The sequence below is a fragment of the Rhea pennata genome, chromosome 1, assembly GCF_028389875.1.
Source record: "Rhea pennata isolate bPtePen1 chromosome 1, bPtePen1.pri, whole genome shotgun sequence".
Classification (NCBI taxonomy): Eukaryota; Metazoa; Chordata; class Aves; order Rheiformes; family Rheidae; genus Rhea; species Rhea pennata.
Window position 1 is genome coordinate 51,240,222 of NC_084663.1, and position 23,549 is coordinate 51,263,770.

A 23,549-nucleotide genomic window follows, 5' to 3' on the forward strand; every position below is an offset into this window, starting at 1 on the left:
AGTTGAAGTCCCCCATGAGAACCAGGGCCTGTGATCATGAGGCTACCTCCAGTTGTCTATAGAAGGCCTCATCAACTTTCTCTTCCTGGTCAGGTGGTCTGTCTGTAGCAGACACCCACAACAGTGTCCCCCGTGCCAGCCTGCCATTTGATCTTTACCCATAAGCTCTCAACTGCCTCCTCCTCCTCCATCCCTAGGCAGAACTCAATGCATTCCAGTTGCTCTCTCACATAAAGAGCAACTCCACCACCTCGCCCTCCTGGCCTGTCTTTCCTAAAAAGCACATAGCCATCCATGGCAGCATCGCTGTCATGTGAGCTATCCCACCATGTCTCCGTGACTGCAATGAGATCATGGCCCTGCGATCGCACACAGATCTCCAGCTCCTCCTGTTTGTTCCCCATGCTGCGTGCATTAGTATAAATGCATTTCAAAGAGGTGGTCATGCCTGCAGGTTTCCCAGGAAGGGTGTACGGGGGTCACCCATAGCCATGTCCCAAATGCACATCCCCAGCTGCATGCACCCATTGGAGGCCCCCTAACCCGAGTTGTGTTTTGTTGTCTACCCTGTCTCTATGACACTTCCCCTCTCCCCTCCTACCTAGTTTAAAGCCCTCTTTACTAGGCTGGCCAACCTGTTTGCAAAGGCAAATGTGCCCCGCTTGGTGAGATGAATCCCATCTCTCCCCACCAGTTGTTGATCTTCAAACCGTGTTCCATGGTCATAGAATCCAAAACCCCGTTGCCAACACCAGTGGCATAACCAGTTGCTGATTTGGGAAATCTTCCTCCTCCTCCTCCCATGCCTCCCCCTAATCGGCAGGACTGATGAGAAGACCACCTGGGCTCCCAGACCCTTGACCACCATGCCCAAGGCCTGCCTTCTTTGGTTGTCTCTAGTTTGTTCTCTGTATCATTAGCACCCACATGAAAGAGCAGCAGAGGGTAGTAGTCTGATGAGCGGACAAGCCTTGGTAGCCTTTCAGACACATCTTGTTTCCTCACCCGCAGCAGGCAGCAAACCTCTCTAGAGGAGGGGTCAGGTCAGCAGATAGGCACCTCTGTCCCTCTCAGCATGGAATCGCCCACTACAACCACTCGTCGCCTCTTCCAAGTGGTCATGCAAGGCACAGGGTCAGACAGCCCAGTTGCTTCCCTTGAGGTCAGGTCTGAGTTCTCCTCATTCTGGAGTGCACTAAACCTGTTCTTCAACTGTAACTCCAGGTCTACAGGAGGATTAGGGGCCTTTCTTCTTTTTGTTCGAGAAGCAACTAGCTTCCAGCCTTCTTCAACAGTGCTGTGCTGTACTATTTCACTCTTCACAGAGTCCTCCAGCAACTCACTGCTGCAGGGGATAGGGACTGCAGGAGCAGCACGGTCTCTGAGAACGCCCTGTCTATCATCTCCTGCTCCCTTTCTCGCATGTTTCGCAGTCTACTGACTTCATCCCACAACTCTTTGACTTGCCGACACAAATCCTCAACAGCAGCACACCTCTTGCAGGAGGGCAGACCATCAGTCCAGGCCTTCTGGAGAGGCTCCAAGCACTCCCTGCAGCCTGAGACCTGTAGGGCAGCATCTGCTGCAAGAGGCTCTGTCTGGGTTGACGCTTCCGACACAGCTGATGTAGCAATTCCCACAGCTACTGGCAAATATGCTTTACAGCGAGTTACAACCATGTTAGCAAGAGTGGGCACTACTAGCACTGGAAAAAGAAAGATGTCCTCTTGCACCTGACTGCACAAACTGCTGCCTCTGTTTGCTGCACTCTCGTAGCTGTGCTCCAGACCTGGCTCTTAAATAGACCTCTCCCTACTACTGACTCACAGGGTACTCGATCCACCCTAAACAAGGGCTACCTGTGTCAAAAGCCCTTGTTTAAAGTTCCAGTTCTGTATCTTTTGATTTTTTTTTTTAACGAGAATCTCAATTCTTCCAGAATCTAAGTGTTTTTTTTTCAATATTCTCTGCAGGGAAAATATTAAAAATGTCAGAAACCAGACTTGCAAATAAAATCAACCTGAAGCTTTTTAGGAAATCTGTGTTTGCAGAACCCGTATTCCTCTGAAATCAAAACTACTATCTACCTCACTGAGATGTCTTCATCTCAGATGTTTAAGTTGAATTTATGACTCCTGAGGGTAATATGTGATTTTTGAAGGCACGCATGCATGTGCGATTTTTGAATGCTCGGAACTGGTGATATGCTCACAGTTCCTTAAAAATGCTCCCTTCAGTTTCTCAGCCATAAAAAAAAAAAAAAAAAAAAAAAAAAGAAAAGAAAAGAAAAGAAAAAGCTCTCCGAAGCAGGATGTGAGGAAATGTGCTAACCACAGATATTGACCCCAACTTCATATCACTCTCATCTTATATAGCTATCGGGCAACTGTTGCAAAAGGCAGTGGAATATCTTCCCTTTCACTGGCTGAGGAGGGAAGAAGGTTTTATAGCTCCATAGCCCAACAAGTTTGTTGAGCTCCTTGGCCTTTCCTCTTAATTTCTTAAGACAGCTTTGCAATTGGAATCTGTAATTGTGTCTGACGGTATTTTAGTATTTGAGACCGGTGATTCCACGGCTTTTGAACAGCTAGTGTCAAAACTGATATGCAGAAACAATTAATATAGATTTGATACATTGGCATTATGTAGCATACCAAGCATAACTGATTTTTAGAGTTATACTATATCATTCTTAGCTGCTGCATGCCTCTCCATAAATGGATATTTAAACAGTAGACTTCAAAGGCATCTGTGTTTTTATATATATATGTATATATATATTTTTATATATTTATATATTAATATATATTTATACATTTTTATATATATAAATACATCTACATATATATCCTGGTGCATATTTCTTCTCTCTTCTGTCTTTCCCTCGCTTCCATCCACATATTTTCCAGGTAGCTTCAGATTATGACTTCAAAATTCTTTTTTATTCTTGCTGAACTGATTGGGGAATGTGCAAAATCTGGAAACTGTAATTTGGGTTTTATGGAGTCCTCTGTGTGTACTGCAGTAAACAAGGGGATATAACAATTTAGTTTTTCAACTTGCATGTTACAACACATAGTTCTATGGTAGTATATCAGGCAATTCATAGTATACGTTTAATAACACAGTCTCTTTTGCTATAAATGTGAGCTATATCTATCACTACATAGAAATAACAATTGTTTCTTATATATAACTGCATAAATACAAGTATGCAAGAAGTCACTACAGATTATAAAAAACTTCTAAGGAGCTTTCATTACAAAAAGAAGCTTGGCTGGAAAGATGAAAAAGTATTTAAAACTTTGTTGTTATATAGCCCTAGAAGTCCTGCCCACTAAAGAGAGATTTTGATGTATCATATTGACACAAGTCTAAGAATATGACGATATTTTATTTCTCACCTGTTCAAAGCAAGAAATGTCTCCTTCCAGCCCAGCAGTGACTTTGCCTGGGCCAGCAGAGGAAGACAACTCTGGTGAGCCCTGGGCTTGCTCCTCCAGGTGGGGAACCTGCTGCGATTGCTTGCTTTGACTGGGCCATAAAAACGCCGCTAAAGTATGCCGACTTACAGGTAAGAAAGGAAAGACATACATCCTTTCTTGCACCACACTTTTCTGTATTAACTAAATACAGAGGGATAATATGCATCTGTACATGATGCATAAAAGTCAGGAACTGGCTCACAGGACTTTTGCTTCTGAGAGGGCTTTTTGACATGAACTACAAGCCTGGCCAATTCAGTTTCACACACTAGCTCTTTCTTTTTTTGTTAGTTAGTCTGTAACTTGCTAGTCAGCTGCTGTCATGTGCAAACCTGGCTTATTACAGTGCGTGAATGAAGAAATACAAGATTTTTTGAGTGTGGATAATAATTGAAAAAATGCAATCATTACTTAAGAAAAGAAATTTGGATGTGTGAGAATTGCACCTGGAGGTTAGATTAGAGGCAGTAGAAGGCATTTGGTCTGGAACTGGATGTGAAAGTGCTCCTGTAGAAGATATAACTGCTTTCTTCTGCTGGTGACAGGAGCCTTCAGAGATGCTTTCAGAAGACTAATTGGTGATTTTGGACTAGAAGCCAGATATTTGTCTGTGTCAGTAACCACCAATGCTGGGCACATGGGGCACAAAGAGAGCTGAAAAGAGATTCTGTCCAGCATTGTCTCTAGTGCAAAGTTATTGCTGTCCTGGGAATATTGCTGTCAAGGGAGTAAAAGGAGGATTTTCAGTAATTTACTCAGTTCCAGCTGTGGAGAAGAATGGTGCTGGGTTTGACCTTAATATTACAAACTGAGATAAACTGACATATCAGGAACACATCATGGGCCATAGTTGTATATTATTTGGGGCTGTTTATGAAGCAGTGCATACTGCAGAAAGATACATTGGCTACGAGATGTCTAGTAGTGATTCTATCAGCACACTTTTGCAGTAGTGCTCTTCGCATGGACTGGAAAGGATTCAGCTAGGGGATTTAGCTTTGAAGTCTTGACAGAGGAGAGGAGAGGAGAGGAGAGGAGAGGAGAGGAGAGGAGAGGAGAGGAGAGGAGAGGAGAGGAGAGGAGAGGAGAGGAGAGGAAAATTGGTGTCCTCTCTCAGCGTACGCTGGAGGCAACCTCTTCACCGAAGGAAGAGGAGCAACTACAACAATAAGGATATTTCAGTTCATGATGGTACTGATGAATGTGGCGTATGGTAACTTTCACAGCCCATTTTGGAATAAGCATCAATTTACTTTGCCTCTCAAAAACTGGTCTAGTGAAAAAAGGAAGGCTCTTTCGGGGCATCAAAATTCAGTGATGTAAATATACTACATTTTTCTCATTTCTTTTTCTTTAGGAGCAAGAGACCAAGGTACAGAATGTCTGGGTACAGCATCGTGCGTTTTGCCTACATGCAAAATGTAAGGATTTGAGGAATCAGTTCCCCCTAAAACAATTCATATTGGCTTTGTTTCCTTTAAACTGCTGTTAGATAGAAGGGTTTTGCATTGGCATCAGTGAACATCCTTCTTATATTTATGGGGGGAGAACATATGTGATCACTGAGGTGAGGGCAAGATGGAAAATAGTATAAGAATTATGGACAAAGAGACACAAGTCAAGGGAGGGTAGCCTAAGGGTAAATCTACTGCAGCTGGAGAGAACGAAATGAAGAGTCTAAAAGAGGCCTTCTGGGCTTCCCAGGAAAGTCTTCCAGAAGATGGTCAGTCAGATGGTGCGTAAATTATTAAAGAATTGCATATTCACTGGTACATTTCTCCAACAAGAGGCAGTAGTCATTTGACTGATATTAGGGAAGAATTAGTAATGTAGGAATAAAACAGGAATAATCAAAGGGAAGTAAGCTGTTACATTTGGCAGTTGGTTCAATAGGCAATTTGGTTGTCTGGCAACCCAAAAGTAAAACCAGATTCGGAGGAAGCATCTTCTAACAGTGCTAGGGCCTGGGGGTTGAGTTCCTTAGGCATTCCCTACCTCCCCCTACTGTTTAGCACAGCGAGGAGACAGTGTCCTCTTCATCCTCTAACTTTTACTAAGTTTCTGGAGCTCACCAAAGGGCTGAGATTGGGATAATGAGATGGGGGTTGGCGATGGGGCTGCAGGAAGGAAAGATGAGCTGCACTGGATGAGTCGTTGCCACACAGTTCCCAGATTCAACCCTTCTAGAAGTCAGGAACAAAGTGTTAACTCATTTAAATTGAAAAAAAAATCTGAAATCAATGCACTTTTGCTACTTTATATATAATTTGGTTAACATTTAAAAAATATTTTTATCCAGACTGTAACAGCAGTTCAAACAATAGAATTTCTAAATTCTAATATAGCTTTTATGTACAATAAAAAGGAGCTGGAGATTTTTTAGTGTTACTCATGAACAAAACTTTCGTATTTCATCTTTTTAATCAGAGTTTACCATGTAATGGTGATGCCTTTGAAAACATACTAGCTCTACAAACAGTAAGTGGTAATCGTAAAAGCACTTTCAGAGTCAGTTTGTTCCCATTCTCACAATTTATAGCCTGAGAAGGCAATTGCTGTGTAGATTGTAGAAGAAGCTGAACTCCCTTCAAGTCTGACCAGGTTTCTTCTGCATATGATTACTATTTTTTTAAAGGTATAACTGGTATGCAGGACTTTATTTCCTTGAATGCAGCTTTCTAGGTAATGAAAAGAATGGTATCATTCATTAGTTTATGGAGGACAATGTAAGCAGCAGAAACCTAGATGTGAAAAATACAGATTTAAATAAATAGAGGCTGTCTTTTGTTTGCGGAATCTATGGAAGTAGATTATTTTCCAATTTGAATAAATGTGCCCTTTCATTTTCCACCTACTTACACTGGATGGTCTACTTTTCAAGATATACAATACCAATAAATTGGTGCAGTTTGCAATTTTTTCCCCATGGCAGCTCCCATTTATTAATTCCTATGTCTCTTTTCCAGGTATGTGTCCATTCCTGTCATTTTGTGTTTTTGGTGATACCATCCTGTACCGGGCATCATGCACATGCGATCAGAAAAGGAAATGAGGAAAAGCACATTGCTTTGTATTGCTATGGATATCAACTTTCATTGAAAATCCACAGGCACCTGAGATTTCTCTTTCTTCACTTTACGTTCCTTAATCACTGATTTAAAAGGAAGAGAGATATGATTAGATATGAAGCATGTAAGAGGCATATAGGAGGTATGGATTTTTTTAATGTATGTACTGAAACTGAATGTTGGATATGATAATACTTTTAAAATTTCACTCCTCTGTCAAAAATTCATGGTGAATTTCAGAAAACTACTGAAAGCTTCACTAGCAATTCTGACCATTTGGCCCCTGCGTTTTGCATAAGAAACGTTTTTGGATCTCCAGCTGGACTCTGTGTCTGGCTACGAAATGACTTTGAGCAGGCTGATCATTCCCATCATTGCTAAAGACATGAGATCAAAATAATTGTGTTTAAACTGAGCTGGTGGACTTGTCCTGAAACACCAACAGAGCAGTCAAAACTCCAGATACTAAAGGGGCAGCTTCACCTCCTGGCTGAGACCAGTGGTGGCTCACCACAGCAGTGGCATGTCAGGCAGCTCACTGAGCTAGACCTCTGGGCAGAGCCCTGGCCCCTGTGGTGGGACGGTGCCTTCAGGGTGCTCCAGCAAGCAAGTACTATAAAACCATGAATAGAAACTGAACTTACATCGGCACTGGCTGCCCTTAGAGGGCCAATTTCCCCATTGAGTTGGAGGGGTGCCTGCATGTGTGATGAATCAGAGCACTTCTATCACATACCTATGACAGTATCCTTGATATTCAGCCCCGCTTCCACCAGTGTAATATGACATCCCTGCAAAGGTTAATCAATTTTAATGTTAATATCATTTTTATTTTTCAACCAATTTCTTTCAAATATATGGTGTGCTCTTGTCCTCACCCAGGATTAACAACGTGACAAGTTTGAACTTTTAAAAGCAAGACACTTTGGAGTTATTGGAGAGCCAGAAAAAGGTCACAATGCTTTGTACAAAACAGCAACATGTAGATTTCGAGGCCCATAATTTGCCCACTTGATAATTTCTAAAGGAGTTTGGAGAATAAATGGGCCAGATTAAGAGGGGACTGCTGTGGTTGTGTGTGCAGTGAGAGTGCTCATCAGATAGAAGGAATAGTCTGGGTAGATTGACTCTTACAGACTTGTTCTGGTTGGCACAACACCATAATTTCATTTGTTTCCTGAGAATGAAAACACACGGGGCCCAGTTCACCATTCTGACTAACTCACTTTACCATTTTGGCAAGCAGTTATTTTTTTGCTTGCAAATAATAGTCACAGAGAAATGGGAAAACGTGTTGGTGTCAGTGTTTCCTTGATCAGTGTAAAGCAAAGGAAAACTTAGGTATATACTTTCCTACTGTGGCTGTTATTGTCCTTGGGGACTGCTGAAACTTTAAATCAGTGCCCTAATTGGCACTCAGATAGCCATGAAATATCAGAAGCTTCAGAAGGAGCTTAAGGGAGTAGTTGCCGTCTTTCTCCTGTTCCACCCCGTGCTATCCATGGTGAACACAGAGCAAGGATTTGGGAGGCAGAGTCATTGGCAATAAATCTTGCTCTGCGACTAGCTCAGCCTTTGCAAGACTAGACGCTCCTGAGCAGGGAGCTGACACCAAAGTCATAAACTTGGAGCAAATTTCACTGTGCAAGCAGGTGATTGGGAGTGTGACATGATTTGCCCTGCCTCATCCACCAGTGTTTTGGCTGCTCTTGAGGTAAGCCTGCGGTGGGTGTTTTTAAGAGTAGTGTTGTCATTCACAGCTTTTAAAAATCGAGATAGCTTTCTAGAAGTTAACCAGTTCATGTGCCTACGGCTAAAGTGGTCAGAAAAGGCGGAATAATAGCCAAGGGGAGGAATGTCACTTCTGTGAGAATAGAGGCAGAGAAAGTCCCCACTTTGCAGGTACAGTCGAACATCACTGGTCACAACTTGCTAATTCGGGCCGACTTGGTCGGCTGAACACTGACCCATGGATGCCTCCAGCACTCCCCCTGCTCTGCAGCCGTCTCATACACACATGGTGAACTTACTGAGTTTTTTGTTTTACTGACATCAAAGCCTATTTTTAATAGAAAGCCCACTCCTCATTTGTTTGCTGGAGAATGCACATTCGTAATAGCTATCACGTAGCATTAATGGAAATTCTCAGTGATCTGTACAGCCCTGGTCCCAGAGCTTTGGAATCAGCTTTATTCCCTTGCGCTAACATGACGAAGCAGAAATAGGCACAGCCTGAGTTGTCAGGCTGTTTTAATCTCACTGGGGGCATGCAATGATAATGCTAGTTGGAAACCAGGGAAATGGATTTTTTAGAAACGATATAACTACTCCTAATTTTACAGTACATAGAACAGCTTAATTTCTCAAGGAGAGGGCTGCCATCCAGCTATTGAAAGGGTTTTTTTGGTGACCATGCATATGCCATGCTGAGGGACAGCAGAGAGGGTTTAGCTGCTCTTCCTTCCATCTTCCTTCTGGCAGGCAGAGGGAGGAAAGTGAGGAGGGAGTGCTTAACCTTTTGAAATGCTGATGGGATGAGAGCAGTTCCGCTTGCTTGTGGTGGTGTATGCTGATTTCACCCAAAAAGGGTGAAGCTCCCTTGCGGATAGAAAGCACGTGTTCCTTGAGGTTGTGTTGGGGCAGTTCTGCCGTACCTTCCAGAGCAAGTCATTGTATGCCTGATCACTTTAGGTAAGTTTTAGTGGGTTTTAAATAATCCCCCAAGAATTTCACCAAGTCCCAAGAAAATGCCACTGCCTATGGCAGTTAGAATCACCAAGAGGAGACATCAGAGGAAAGTTTTTCTTGTTCTGTTCTTTCTTAGCAGAGGCAATGTAAGCTGGACATGAATTTTTAAAGTGGCCATAGCCAAAAATATTAATACCTAAAGAGTTTGTCTATTGATCCCTGGAGTCTTACTTTCAGTGGTAAGAAAAGGGAAACATCTGCACCATATCCTGCAGAGCCTTTGCTCCAAAAGTCCTGCTATAGCAATCCCTACTATTTAGAGTAGGGAAGACTTTTAAGAGGAAGCCGTAATGTTTAGTAAGAGAACACAATAGTAATAATGAAAACCAATCTGCCATTGAAATGCCAATATGAAAACCATTGACATGCCAATGAGACTCTGCTGTTTGCATTAGATTGTTTACTTAGGTTTTTAAGCTGTTTTCTTACAGTTGTATAAGTAGTATGGGATTTTGGTTATGGAGAAGTAGGGAACTCAGCTGTATAACATCATTCCGGAAATTTTCCTTGTTTTATAGGCTTTTTTTTCCTGCATATGGAAGGCTGTTTAGGCACTCCCAGAGGCTGTACTCCTCAGCAAGCCATCGTCAATCTGCTGTACAGAGTCTGGCACTGAGAGATGGCTGCGCTTGTGCTCCCATGTGACTGCAATGGTCTGCAAGCTCATCAGGTTTCTCTACAAACCTCTTCTCCCGCCTATTTCTTCCGTGAAGTGTGTGTATGTATGTGGAGGTGTATACATAGACAGAAATCAGGTTAACAGACATAAAGATAAAATGATTACACAGATCAGCAGTGAAAACTAGTGGTGGGAACTACTTACCAACCCTGGTTTAGTCTTTTGTGAATGCCTCAATATCCGCATTCTACTTATGTTGTTCTCCGAAAAGGGACTTAAAGTGGGTTTTAGGTTTTTTCTGGGGGGGGGGGGGGAACTTGACTGATTTTGTATCAGGTATATTCATCATGCTAATAGTGAGATGGGTTGTTCCTTTACTTTTCAGCTATGAAAGCTGAGCCTAAACTCAGAGTTAGGCTCACTTCCTGCCTTTTCAGGAATCACTGCCGTTAACAGTGATTCGGCAGGAAAAAGGGCCAGAGACACTTGGGCAACATGTTGACTGGGGTTTGCACAGGTGTGACAGAGGGGAACTTGATAAGCAATTTGGATGGAAACGCGATGTAAGGTAGAAGAAACAGAGTTCACCCACCCGTCTGTCTGTGACGCTCTCTCTCTTCCACTGTGGTGGCACTTCAAGAAAGGTAACTTCTCTTTCATTTTCATAAGTGCCTGCTTCACATAGTTATATTCTGAATGACAGCTGCATTTTGATTCCACGTTCCTTGTTAGAGGAAGACTTTAATAGGCTTAATCAATGTTAGTTTGGTTTTCTTAAAATTTGATTATACATTTATTTATTTATTTATTATATTTCGATGTATATACAATGAGTAATTTCTTAATTTTATTTCTACAACTTTTTAGCCATAAACTTAGAAGTCATTTCAGATACTGCACAGTCAGAATAAAGAATAATTTTCAATTATTCATTACCATGATTCCATCAAGAAAAATGCATACATTCTTTTCATAATAGTAAAACACCTTTGGAAAAGGTAATAATATGACAAGGTTTTCTTTGTTAGATAAAAGAAACAGTGCTTTTTAGCACTGCAATCACAAAATGTCTGTCTTATGTTAAAAAAAAGTTTTACTCTCATTAATGCATTCTGTTGCCGGGAACTTTGTTAAAGACTCCGTGCTTGTTGACACAGACTGTTGTCTGCTGCTTTATTAGAAGATATCCATCGCGGCCACATTAACTTCTCGACGTTGCTCTTATTTTAATCCCCCAAATGCTGTTGGCAGGGTTCTTAACATCGAATAAAGATTATTATTATAAAAATTCCGTAATTCTGCCAATGAGAGTAAGATAGCCATCCTGGCAGACTAATTTAGGTAACTTCTCCGGTATGCTTATTTAAACAAGGGATGCATGAGAAATGTGAAAAATGCTAGCACTTATCGGAAATGCAAATGTGGCATTTGTTCAGCTTAATATGAATGCCTCTGCACCAGGCAACAACACCAGAAGTGCCAATTAGGATGCAGTCATGATTCCAAAAATTCACCCTTTCTTTTCAGCTAATATGACATTTATGCTTTTTTTTTTTTTTTTTCTGTCTTTCCAGGAGTGGCTGTGCTTCAACTACCTGCACAGAAATGCCAGTCTTGCTTGCATTTTATTTTAACTGAAAACCTGTTATTGTGCCAGGCATCAATATAGGAGTGTTATGCCTGTAATGTGTTATATTATGGCTAGAATTTAAAGAGGTGTGCCATATAGGTCAATCAGTGTTACGAATGACAGCAGTTGTTATCTGCTAGTGAGGACAGCAGTATAATAATAATGTTTATTGCACATCATTTTTCAATGATTTTATGCTATCATTTAGGAGATGAATGAAATGGCTCTCTAGCAGACATGAATGTAAATAAATTAAACATTAAGAACCAGTGAGTTCTAATCATCTTTCTTTAAGATTGCACTAAATGGTTGCAATCAGTGAAATAGATGAGAGATTGCATTAAATTGCTGTTCCAGATACTATATCATGCCAGCTCAAACAAGGTTCACATGCATTATAAAGCAGCTCAGGTTGAAGGAGCAGTTGGATGCCTCATAGGCATGCATTAGTTGAAAGTAATGCACTGGTCGAGTAACACTGCTTACATCCTCCTATATTAATATACATGGAGACAAGAAGAAACTCAAACAAATAAACAAGAGAAAACCTTCAATATTTTGTTCCAGAGCTTTAATTTTATTATTGATTTATATTAATGCATGCCACAGGCTGGGAGATTATGCAGGAGCATAATACTGTTAGCAGAATTATCTCAGCTCTTCAATCTGTGCTGGGTATTTTAGGATGTTATTGGAAATTCACTGGGCAAAAAGGTGACAGGTTTGAGAGTGGAGAGAGGTTTGCTACTGTTATGAGATCTATGAGGAGAGAATTCAGACACTGTGATATGGGCAGCAGATAGGTAATATCTGAGAAACTGTCAACAGGAAACGTTAAGGCTGGATTTTCAGGAAATGACCTCTTATTCTGCCAGCAAAAATCCTTGTGGTTTGCAATTAAATTGTGTGAGGAGTTCGGTCACAGCGAGGGAAAGGCTTCTGTATCCATCTGACCTAAGGCACAGACACGAAACTGAACCTGAAATGAGGAAGGCCTCGGGGTCAGCAAAGACTGATTGCAAATTTCTCTCGCAAGGTCTTTAAACCGCAGCACAGCAGGCGCAATAAAAACGGCGACAGCGACAGCTCCGTTCCTCTGTTGCCAACGGCAGGAGCAGTCTCTCTTTTCATTTAAGGGCAGACTGACCCCCCAGACTAGTTCGTTAGTGATGGCATGCCAGTCCCGGACGGCCTGGCACTGCCTCGGCGGCTGCGCCAGCTCTCGCCCTGCATTTGCTCCTGACCTCATGGCCAAGCAAACAGCAATGACGACATTTCTCAGCTTCTGGGCTCATGTCCTGCGGAACAGCTGCCCCGATGAGCATATTCTGTTAGGAATCAGAAATTTCCTGTAAGAATTTTTTTCTAAGTTTCCTTCCCTGCCTCACCCAGCAGCTCCTGTTGATGAATACTTCTTGCCTTCAGCCTCAACCTCCTTCCTCCCCACGCAGGGATTTTTCTCAGCTCACTGCATAACACATGTTTTGGGAGGGTTTTGCTGGAGTTTTTGCAGAGAGCAGGGCAGGTGCTAGCAGAGTGCAAACCACCTGGGGGCTGGCACTCACCCGCTTCCCAAAGCATGTCTCAGACTTGCTCTTATGCTCTGCTACAGCCTCTGGGGGAGGTTCGCTGTGCCTCGAAAAAAAAAAAGTGCTCCTTTGGGGGAGGTCAAAAGCTGGTATTTCAGTTTGTCTGAACGTTGACATTGACCTTGATCCACACTTTCAGACCAGCTTCTGAATCCAGACAGCCTGGCACTTGGGTGTCTGATATGAAGTTTCTTCAGGTTCAAAATAATGTATTAATGGTCCTATAGTGCTTTTATTCACGGTCATTCACAGCATTATAGGTTTTCCAGTCTAAAGAGAAACAATGTTTTGAATCTAGACAATCTGGCACTCAGGTGCCTGAATATATGACTTATTGTTTCTTCATGTTCAAAAAAAAGTATCAATATTCCTATAGCATTTTTTTAATGTTCATTAGCAGCATCACGTTTTTTTCCCCTTTAATGAGAAAATATGAGAAACCTGGGAACAACAAGAAGGTTTCTTGCTAATTTTTTGTGAATGAGCTATTAATGTGTGAAAATGCAAGGAAGTATCTGACTGACCGACCTCCAACAGAAGATTTTACCTTTTTTCTTCATTGTGCTCTTTGTCTTCAATTGTTTTATACCTTTACTCACTATACAGCCCTCAAGCATTCATTTTGTTCTGAAACTGAAAAGGATTTGTCAATGATTTTGTATTGCTTCATACCTTTGCCAAATTTCAGTGCGGATCAGAACTTTAGGTACTCCAGGCCTTTGGGTCATAGAAGAAGCTATACCAGCCTTGTTAATTGGTTAGCATTCCTTCTGCTCCAAAAGCATAGAAACAAGTGGCAGAAGAGAGACATGCTTTATCTGCTAGTCTTATTTACAATAACAAAACACATTTTTTCCTGAGCTTTCATTTTTAATTTTAGTACTCATTATCTTTTCCAATAGGATAACCAAAGGTATTGCTGTATCACTGCTTGAGTGTGCCCTGATGACTCTGCTATTTTTATTTAACTGAAATAATTAGTTTAAGTACTGAATACTTAAATGTAGTGTCTCTTCACCAGAGTAAGAGAAAAGAGTTGATGAAAGAAAAAGCTCCTGAACTTGCTTCCTCCTAAGCTCCATCCTCAGGTTTTATTCAGTCTTTTCAGTGACTGCTTAAATTATGGAGGTCTTTTTTTCTTGGACTGCAAATTCATTCAGTAGCTCTTACTCAGGAGTAAACCTCGAAGCAGCCAGCTCATATCCTACACAAATATTAGAAACAAACACTTGAGTCAACATCTGTGTATTTACCTTGTAATTGCTGGCTCCTCACAGTCCAATATCCTTTTCAAAGACTGACACCAAAATCTTTCTTTAAATGCCTTAAGATCCAATAAAAGAGACCTTCAATAAGATAGCTCTTTCAAACCACAGCATGGGACAAAAGGAATAATTCTGTTTTTTTCTCATGTCTTATTCATCCATATGAGTGGACCAAAATTTATGGTGAGGAACAGAAAGGTTAACAGAGGAGTTCATGAAATGTTTCACAACTAATTCTGAGCCTCTAAGTTCCCCCTGCAACTCCAACTTTACTTGTGATCATCACTGCTCAGTGTAGTGTCTGCTGCTTTTAAAATCCAGCAATATTCCATTTGAAAGTGCTTTTCTATACCCTAAAGGAAATTGCTCTCTAAACTCAGATAGTCTTTGGGATTACAAAGGACTTCATTTCATGGACTTTCTGGGGTGGGGGATGGCTGAGGAGGGAGGAATTCAGTAGACAGTGTTGCAAAGGAACATCAAAGGTATTTGGTAAGTAAAGTTTGCTAGGCACAAACAGTCCAGGAGGTTCCTGCAGAGCATGGATGATGATAATTTTTTGACACGGGTGGTGGAGTCAATGAGGAGAGGTGTGCTGCTGGACCTTGTACTAACAAACAAAGGACTGGTTTGGGATGTGAAGATTGGGGGCCTGTGACCATGAGATGGTGGATTTCAGGATCTGCAAGGAGGAAGCAAAGAAATAAGTAGGATTGCAACCCTAGACTTCAGGAGAGTGGACTTTGGCCTCTTCAGGGACCACCTAATTGGAGGAATCCCATAGATTAGGTCCCTAGAAAGAAGGGAGGTCTGAGACACCTGGTTAATATTCAAGCATCATTTCCTCCAAGCTCAAAAGCAGTATATCTCTATGAGTAAGAAGTCCAGCAAAAGGGGCAGGAGACCTGCATGGATGAGCAAGGAGCTCCTGGCAAAACTCAAACAGAAGAAGAAAATACATGGAGTGTGGAAGAGGGGACAGGCCATTTGGGAGGAATACAGGAACATTGTCAGAGTATGCAGGGATGCAATGAGGAAGGCTAAGGCCCATTTGGAATTAAATTTGACAAGGGATGTCAAGGACAACAAGAAAAGTTTCTTCAAATACTTCGTTAGCAAACAGAAGACCAGGGAAAATGTAGGCCCGCTGCTGAATGGGGTGGGTGCCCTGGTGACGAAGGATAGAGAGAAGACAGAGTTGCTGAATGCCTTCTTTGCTTCAGTCTTTCCTGCTAAGGCCAGCCCTCATGAGTCCCAGATCCTGGAGATGAGAGAGAAAGTCTGGAGAAAGAAAGACTTTCCTTTGGTCATTAAAAATCATTCAGGTAAATGTGACATACACAGATCCATGGGCCCAGATGGGATGCACCCATGAGTACTGAGGGAGCTAGTGGATGTTATTGCTAGGCCACTCTCCATCATCTTTGAAAGTTCATCGAGAACAGGAGAGGTGCCTGAAGACTGGAAGAAAGTCATTGTCACTCCAGTCTTCACAAAGGGCAAGAAGGAGGACCCAGGCAACCATAGGCCAGTCAGCCTCGCCTCCATCCCTGGAAAGGTGATGGAACAGCTCATTCTGGATATCATCCCCAGGCATAAGGAGGAAAAGAAGGTGATCAGGAGTAGCCAGCATGGATTCAGCAAGGGGAAATTCTGCTTAACTAGTCTAATTGCCTTCTCTGCTGGAATGACTGGCTGACTAGGTGAGGGCAGAGCAGTGGACGTTGTGTACCTTGACTTCAGCAAGGCTTTTGACACTGTCTCCCATAACACCCTCATAGATAAGCTCAGGAAATGCAGGTTAGATGATTGGACAGTGAGGTGGCTTGAGAACAGGCTGAAAGACAGATCTCAGAGGGTCATCATCAGTGGCACGGAGTCTAGTTGGAGGCCTGTGGCTAGCAGTGTCACCTAGGGGATCAGTCCTGAGGCCAGTCTCGTTCAACTTTTTCATCAATGACCTGGATGAAGGGAAAGAGTGTCTCCTCAGTGAGTTTGCTGATGAGACAAGACTGATATACCAGAGGGCTGAGCTGCTATTCCAAATACCTGGACAGACTGGAGAGCTGGGCAGAGAGGAACCTCATGAAGTTCAAGTGCAAGTACAGGATCCTGCACCTAGGGAGTAATAACCCCATGCACCGCTGCAGCTTGGGGGCTGACCTGCTGGAAAGCAACTCTGTGAAGAAGGACCTGGGAGTGCTGGTGGACAAGAAGTTAATCATGAGCCTGCAATGTGCCCTTGAAGCCAAGTAGGCCAATGGTATCCTGGGGTGCATCAGGAGGAGTGTCATCAGCAGGTCGAGGAAGGTGATCCTGCCCCTCTGCTCAGCCCTGGGGAGGCCACATTTTGAGTACTGCATCCAGTTCTGGGCTCCCCAGTGCAAGAGAGACCTGGAGCTACTGGAGGGAGTCCAGCATAGGGCTACAAAGATGATTAGAGAACTGGAGCGTCTCTCCTATGAAGAATGGCTGTGAGAGGTGGGCTTGTTTAAACTGGGGAAGAGAAGACTGAGGGGGGATCTTGTCAACATCTATAAATAACTTAAGAGGGAGTGTCAAGAGGACGGGGACAAACTCTTTTCAGTTGTCCCATGTGACAGGACAAGAGGCAACAGGCACAAACTGAAACGCAGGAAGTTCCACCTGAATACGAAGAAAAACTTCTTTATTGTGAGAGTGGCAGAGCACTGGAGCAGGTTGCCCAGAGAGGCTGTGGAGTCTCCTTCTCTGGAGATATTCAAAGCCTGCCTGTATGCGATCCTGTGCAATGTGCTCTAGGTGACCCTGCTTGAGCAGTGGGTTAGACTAGATGATCTCCAGAGGTCCCTTCCAACCTCAGCATTTCTGTGATTTGGTGATTCTGTGGAAGTTTGACCTAGCCTGCAAAACAATACAACATCTTCCTGCGGCTTTCATTATAAGAGGTGAAATTTTCAGCATTAATGAAACTTCTAATTCTAGTGTCTGATGTGTAAAATTTAAAGACCCTGTCATCCTCACCGAGGTTAACACAAAATGTGTGTGAAAGACCTATATTTTAAACTATAAAACTTCAAGTACCCAAGGGGAACTGAGACTTCTGTTATCTTTCCTTAATCACTATCTATTACACTTAGCTGGCCTGCTATCCTTTTTTTCTTTGGCTATCTGATCTTTTAATTTATAGGCAAAAGTGTCCATCAGTCTTAAGTATGAGAGTTGACACCATAACCAGACCACTTGCACTTATACAGATGACAGTTAGTTATACTTATCTAGGGATGGGAGGTAGGAGGGAGATTCATAATACCTTTTCTTTTTCTTTCTCTCTTCCAGAATTTAACTGGAGAAGTCAGAGCTTTCCTCTTTCCTTCTATGCCTAGCACTGTCAGTTAATCAGAAAGTCTTTATGGATTCTTATTTTATGTGTTTTATTGTGTTTTTTGTTCATCTTTTGAATGGTTACTAAATTATGTCCAGGTGGATTTTGATGTTATATACCCATGTCCCTGTAGTTGTAATCCTGGGGGGGCTTGAGGGGGATCTTCAAAGGAAGCTTTTTAGTGGAAGTCTACTTTGAGGGACAACAGCAGTGAAACTGATGGAACCTCATGACTTTCTCTCCCTTTTGTCTTGTTGGGTTCATTTTTCAACCAGTTTATCTTCAAGGCTGGTTTGCAGTGTGGTGCAGAAGGAGCTATGCTGATAATGCTGAAATGTGCTTGTGTTATTAGGCTGGGAGGCGACCAACAGAGCAGCAACTCGGTTTTAGGCTGTTGGCACCAGTGATTCTCCCTTGTGCACTCCCAGCTAGTCTGAGTTCCACAAAAGCAAAACATCATCAGCTTTTGCCTGTGTATATTATATAAATTGTTCTAGGCTTCCACTGGACTGCATTTTTTTTAATTACTGTAACTCTGTCTAGTCATTTTGTCTCCCCAAGTTATAACTGTGCATGGATATTGCTACTATCACAGTATCTTCTGCCAGTACAGTTATGACTCTATGGGAAAAAAAACCAAAATAGCTTGTACTGATAAAAAAATTTTATGTGAGTGCAAATTTGTTCATATCCAGTTTTGACACAAGATTATTTAAAACCACACAGAGAGGTCAGGATTTCATAGAATCAAAGAACTATAGAACCAGTAAGGCTGGAAGGGACCTCTGGAGATCATCTAGTCCAACTTCCCTGCTCAGCAGGGTCACCTAGAGCATGGTAGACAGGGTTGTATGCAGGCGGGCCTTGAACATCTCCAGAGAAGGAGACTCCACAACCTCTCTGGGCAACCTGCTCCAGGGCTCCGTCACTCTCACAGGGAAGAAATTCCCCCTCATAGTCAGGCAGAACTTCCGGTGCTTCAATTTCTGCCCATTGCCTCTTGTCCTGTCACATGGGACAACTGAAAAGAGTTTGTCCCCATCCTCTTGACACCCTCCCTTCAGGTACTTGTACACATTGATAAGATCCCCCCTCAGTCTTCTCTTCCCCAGGCTGAGGAGGCCCAGCTCTCACAGCCGTTCCTTGTAGGGCAGATGCTCCAGCCCTCTGATCATCTTTGTAGCCCTACGCTGGACTCTCCCCAGTAGTTCCATGATTTTATCCTTTTATTCCCAGATAAATGTCATTTTGTTTCGTACTGCTGAAGAATTTCATTAATCATTTCCAGGGGAAAGACTGGTCCTTGGCAATGGTACAAAGAGTGGGGGACCCGTGCTGAGGATGCTTACTATGCTAGTAGAAAGGGTGAAATGTCAGCTAGTGAAAAAGCTGCAGCTGCTGCAATGTGACACCATGGTCTGAGATGATCAGTCGAAGAACGGTAGAAATATGAAAGTTACAAATATAATATGACAGGACCTCCATGAATCCTTATTTTTCAAATTTTTATTGACATTACAGAGAAGTTATAAGCTTCTACTGGGCAGCTGGAAATGACCAGTAGCTGGTCTCTGCACTACCGCTGGTCTGCAGCCACAGCCTGGAAGCACTGCTGCCATGGGGACACCTCCTTGCTGTGCTCTGCTGGCACTGCCCAGCTTCAAATTTGGAAGCTGTGAATGTCTTGTGCAAGATGTGAAGCTCTTAAGTTGGCCTGAGAAGTCTTAAAGATCCAGAAACCTTCATCGTTTTATCTCACTGAAGGAAAATGAGAAACCTCAGAAGCTGTATGATCAACCTAGGAAAGATTCATGTCTCACACTGTTTTCAGAGTAGCAGAAATCAAAGCTAAAATCAGAGAAGGTTATTCTGGAAGGAAACCAGCAGGGATTGGGCTATATGAGGATACCAAAATAATGTTCATGTTAGACTGGGTAAGTTGTTACTGTAAGTACCTTAAAATCACCATATCTCATTATCAAAAGGTATTGAATACCCTTGTCACCTTTTAAAAAATTATTTGAGTGGATCAAATTAAATCCAGTGACTTCAGGGCAATTCAGTGAATGTAATTAATATAAATACAGAATTCAGTATAAAGTAATTCTTGCTTACAAAATACATTTACTTCTGAGACAGAGCGAGAGATAAACATTTTCTACTGTTTTGTGGAATGAAGGTCCTGGAAAATAATTGCTTTGTTGACTAATTGCACATTTTCCATGGGGGTATTGTTGAAAGATAATAGTTTTTGGAAGCAAATATTTTAAACTTACTGAATATGAAATGTACTGCTAAACCACAGGCTTTGCTATTGTATTTCACCAACATTAGGAAATGATGTTGAATGGGTGATGGAAAATATATTTTGAAGTCAAATAATAGTGTTAATAAAGGAACTGAAATTTTAAGCTGTTAGAGATGTTTCTCTCTACTCCTTGCAAAAGGAAAAAAGGTGGAAATTGGAAACTCCATAAGTCCTCAGCTGGAATTCATCTTCCTGCTGATCCAGGAGAAAAAGGAAGCCTGTTGGCAAGACCACATCTAGCAGAGGTGGTGGTAAGATTAACAAACTAATTGAACATTCTCTTATTCTCTTTATTGGTAAAAATGTTTTCTTCTCCTATAGTATAGGGTTTTTTTTTTTACCATTTCTTTTTCCTGACTTTTTTTTTTTTTTTTTTTTAACTGAGCTGATACTATGTGGGGCAAATGAGAATAAATTGGTCTTTCATTTTACTTTGATGGTGGTTATTTTTGGTCAACAATAATTATGGGCAGCAGAAATATAGAAGTTCTCAAAGTTTTTACTCTCAAATCAATAAAAAGTATAGGGAAATAGAATAGGGAAAAATCTTAGAGTAGACAAACAAAACGCCTTGGGGTTGATAGCAAATTTTTGCTTTACCTCACTGTAGTCATTTTGTGGTCTGTGATAATGTTACCTGTTAAATCTGCATTTTTCTTGACTCTGTCACTGTAGTCAAGGATTCCAAGAATGCAGTGCTTTAAATTGTGTATTAATGACTTCTGATATTTTGAAATGTTTACACAGAGGAGGAGCTATGATGGTAAACAGTGGAGGTAATTTCAGTGAGAACCTTGAGTGGAGCCAAGTTACACAGAGCAGATGAATGGAGGCTGACACGTTGTCCTCCGAGACCAGGAAAGTTGACTTACCTATTCAGCTCTGGGTCCAAAGAGAGCTGGAGATCAAGAACAAAAGTGCGGGGACATAGTGAAAGATATAAGCAGATTCTTAATGGTTTGACCTTTCGGAAGACTCTATTTACGTGACTTTTGCCCTTTTCATTGTGACCATCCAGTAGCCTTTCCTTAAAAAAGGGGGGAAAAAATCTAGGATAAAACAAACAAGCCTTGAATTAATTATTGTGGATATGACAAGTAACGGGATGATCTCCCAGGAGCCAGGCAGAGATATGGCTGGGATTTCTAAGCATCTCACTTGCATGTAAAGAGTGACATTTCTGCACAGTCCTCCTCACTGTGCGTGCTGAACTTTGCATCCAGCCGTAATGAGGCTGTGCATAGCTTTTGGTTGTTTTTTTAACAGAAACTGTTAGTAGAAATAATAAAGGGGAGACAAGAGTGACATGAGAAGGGAAGCCAGAACCCAGCTCTCCAGCAGGGAGAAGCTGAGCAGGCCCCGGATGGGCTCTGGCGCAGACTCCCAAGGGTTTCGTCTGACAGAAATCCACTCTTCAGGATTTATCCACGTGCATCATTCCTCTCCGAGCATTTGGCCTGAGAACAAAGGTGCAACTCCATGTCGCAGGCAGAGCAGGACAGACTTTCTCACAAATTAATATCTGCCAGCCAAAACCCAGCTAGCTTCCTGTTATTTTTTTCCCAATATTTAACATTATTTGGATGCTTATGAAAATGGAAACCTAATGGATCCACTGTGGAGATTCCTCAGTAAAAGCAGCCAGCAGTGAAAGCATATATCCCATAAGCACATACCGTATAAAATGCAGCTTGAACACTGAAAGACGACATAGCTAAACTCCTGGGAAACAGGCTGCAGGTTGTCAGCAGCACGGTAAGGAGTAAATCAGTGGTAACATACAGTGGGCAGCATGACAAGACAGATGCACAGGCTGGATAGATGAAACCGGGTGTAGATGGTGTTTGATGATGGCATTTCCAGAATAGCATTTGGCATATCCAAGCGTCAAAGGGAGGAAACAATTGTTAAAGGTAGTAAAAAAGGGCCGTAATGTTACAGAACAGGGTGCTGGAAAATTCTGGTTCCCTCCTTGTAAATACCGGATTATGGCGTGACTGCTCAAGAAAAATCATAGAATCACTGTTCTGTGGGTCATTTACAACTACAAATAGACACTTGAGACTATAGAATAGATTATAGACCGCTATGCAGTATTTCCCCTTATTTTTCTGTGATTAATGTGATGATTTACCACCTGAGGTTTCTTCAGTTGCTAAATCAATTTTCTTTTGTTCCTATTTTACTGTTATAGTTATTGGTTCTGAATAACCTCTGAAAGCTTACTCCCATATATGAAACTGTTCCTTCATTAGTGTCTGCAGATCCACAGGGACACTTTCATGGAAATGTCTACACTTTGACCTCGAATATTTGTAGCTTTTGAACAACCTCAATGTGAGCAAATGCTCTCCTACTACACAGATGGGAAATTATTTATTTGTAGAGTCAGCAGTAATGTCTTCACCCCTAAGCTATCATAAAACCGTTAAAACCAAGTGTTCAGTAACTTCCCAGCCAGGAAACATTTTCCGAACCTTTCCCTATATAGATTTTGTGGTTTGAATTATCATTTGTTAAATATATTATGACATACTATTTACCACAGACCACAGCTTTGAGACCTTTGTGTAGCTACGTCCCCAAGGAATTTCATAAATAAATCACTGCAAACTAGACATGCACTTCAATCCCTTTTGCTGTATTTTATGTCTCCTGAATGATATCTGCTTTGACTTGGATGAGACCAGGTTTATTAATGTGGCTTTATCAGTTGCTAAGGGCTGCAATGTGATGAAGTGGAATTCGAATATTTCTTCTTCTTAGCATGTGTGGCATGTAGACCATAAAGCCATTATCTCAGCTGAAGAAAGAAAAAAAAAAGAAAGAAAAAAGAAAGAAAGAAAAAGAAAGGTACTTGTTATTCAAGACAGCTGAGCAAATTGAAAACTCTTAGCTCATCTGAAAACCTCTACTGAACTTTCCCCAAACAGGAAAATTAATGAAATGCTGTTTGACTATTTGGCTTTTTCTGCATTGTATTTTGACGTTAATTTGATCTGAAATTTCATCTTGACGAATAGTCAGCATCCTTAACGTTCATACTGCTTTGGTGAACCAGGTCTGGTGCGCTCAAGAATTTGCTGTTGAAATAGCAGTGTTTTGCAAAGGTTAGTGTTTTTTCTAGGTTACTTACTAAAAGAAAATGTAAGAGAAAGGGTCTATTATTGGATGTGCATCTGATTGTGAGTTAGTGAGAGCTGTAGATATTCAGCATTTCTCATTACTGAGCCGTACAGATAAGGAAGGACCTCAGACCAGCTCATGCAGGCTTTTGAAAAAAATTGTATTTTCCCTCATTCTGATCAGCTGCATTGAAATCTTACTGTTTATCCTTCAGGCCCCCTCCATCCTCTATCAAAACCTTATAATACAATATATTTAAGCATATGTTTAAAGAAATCTTAAATCTTATTTTGGTGTAATACTGAATGTGGAAAGGCTTAAGGATGTGTTTTAAAATCCTCTTGCTG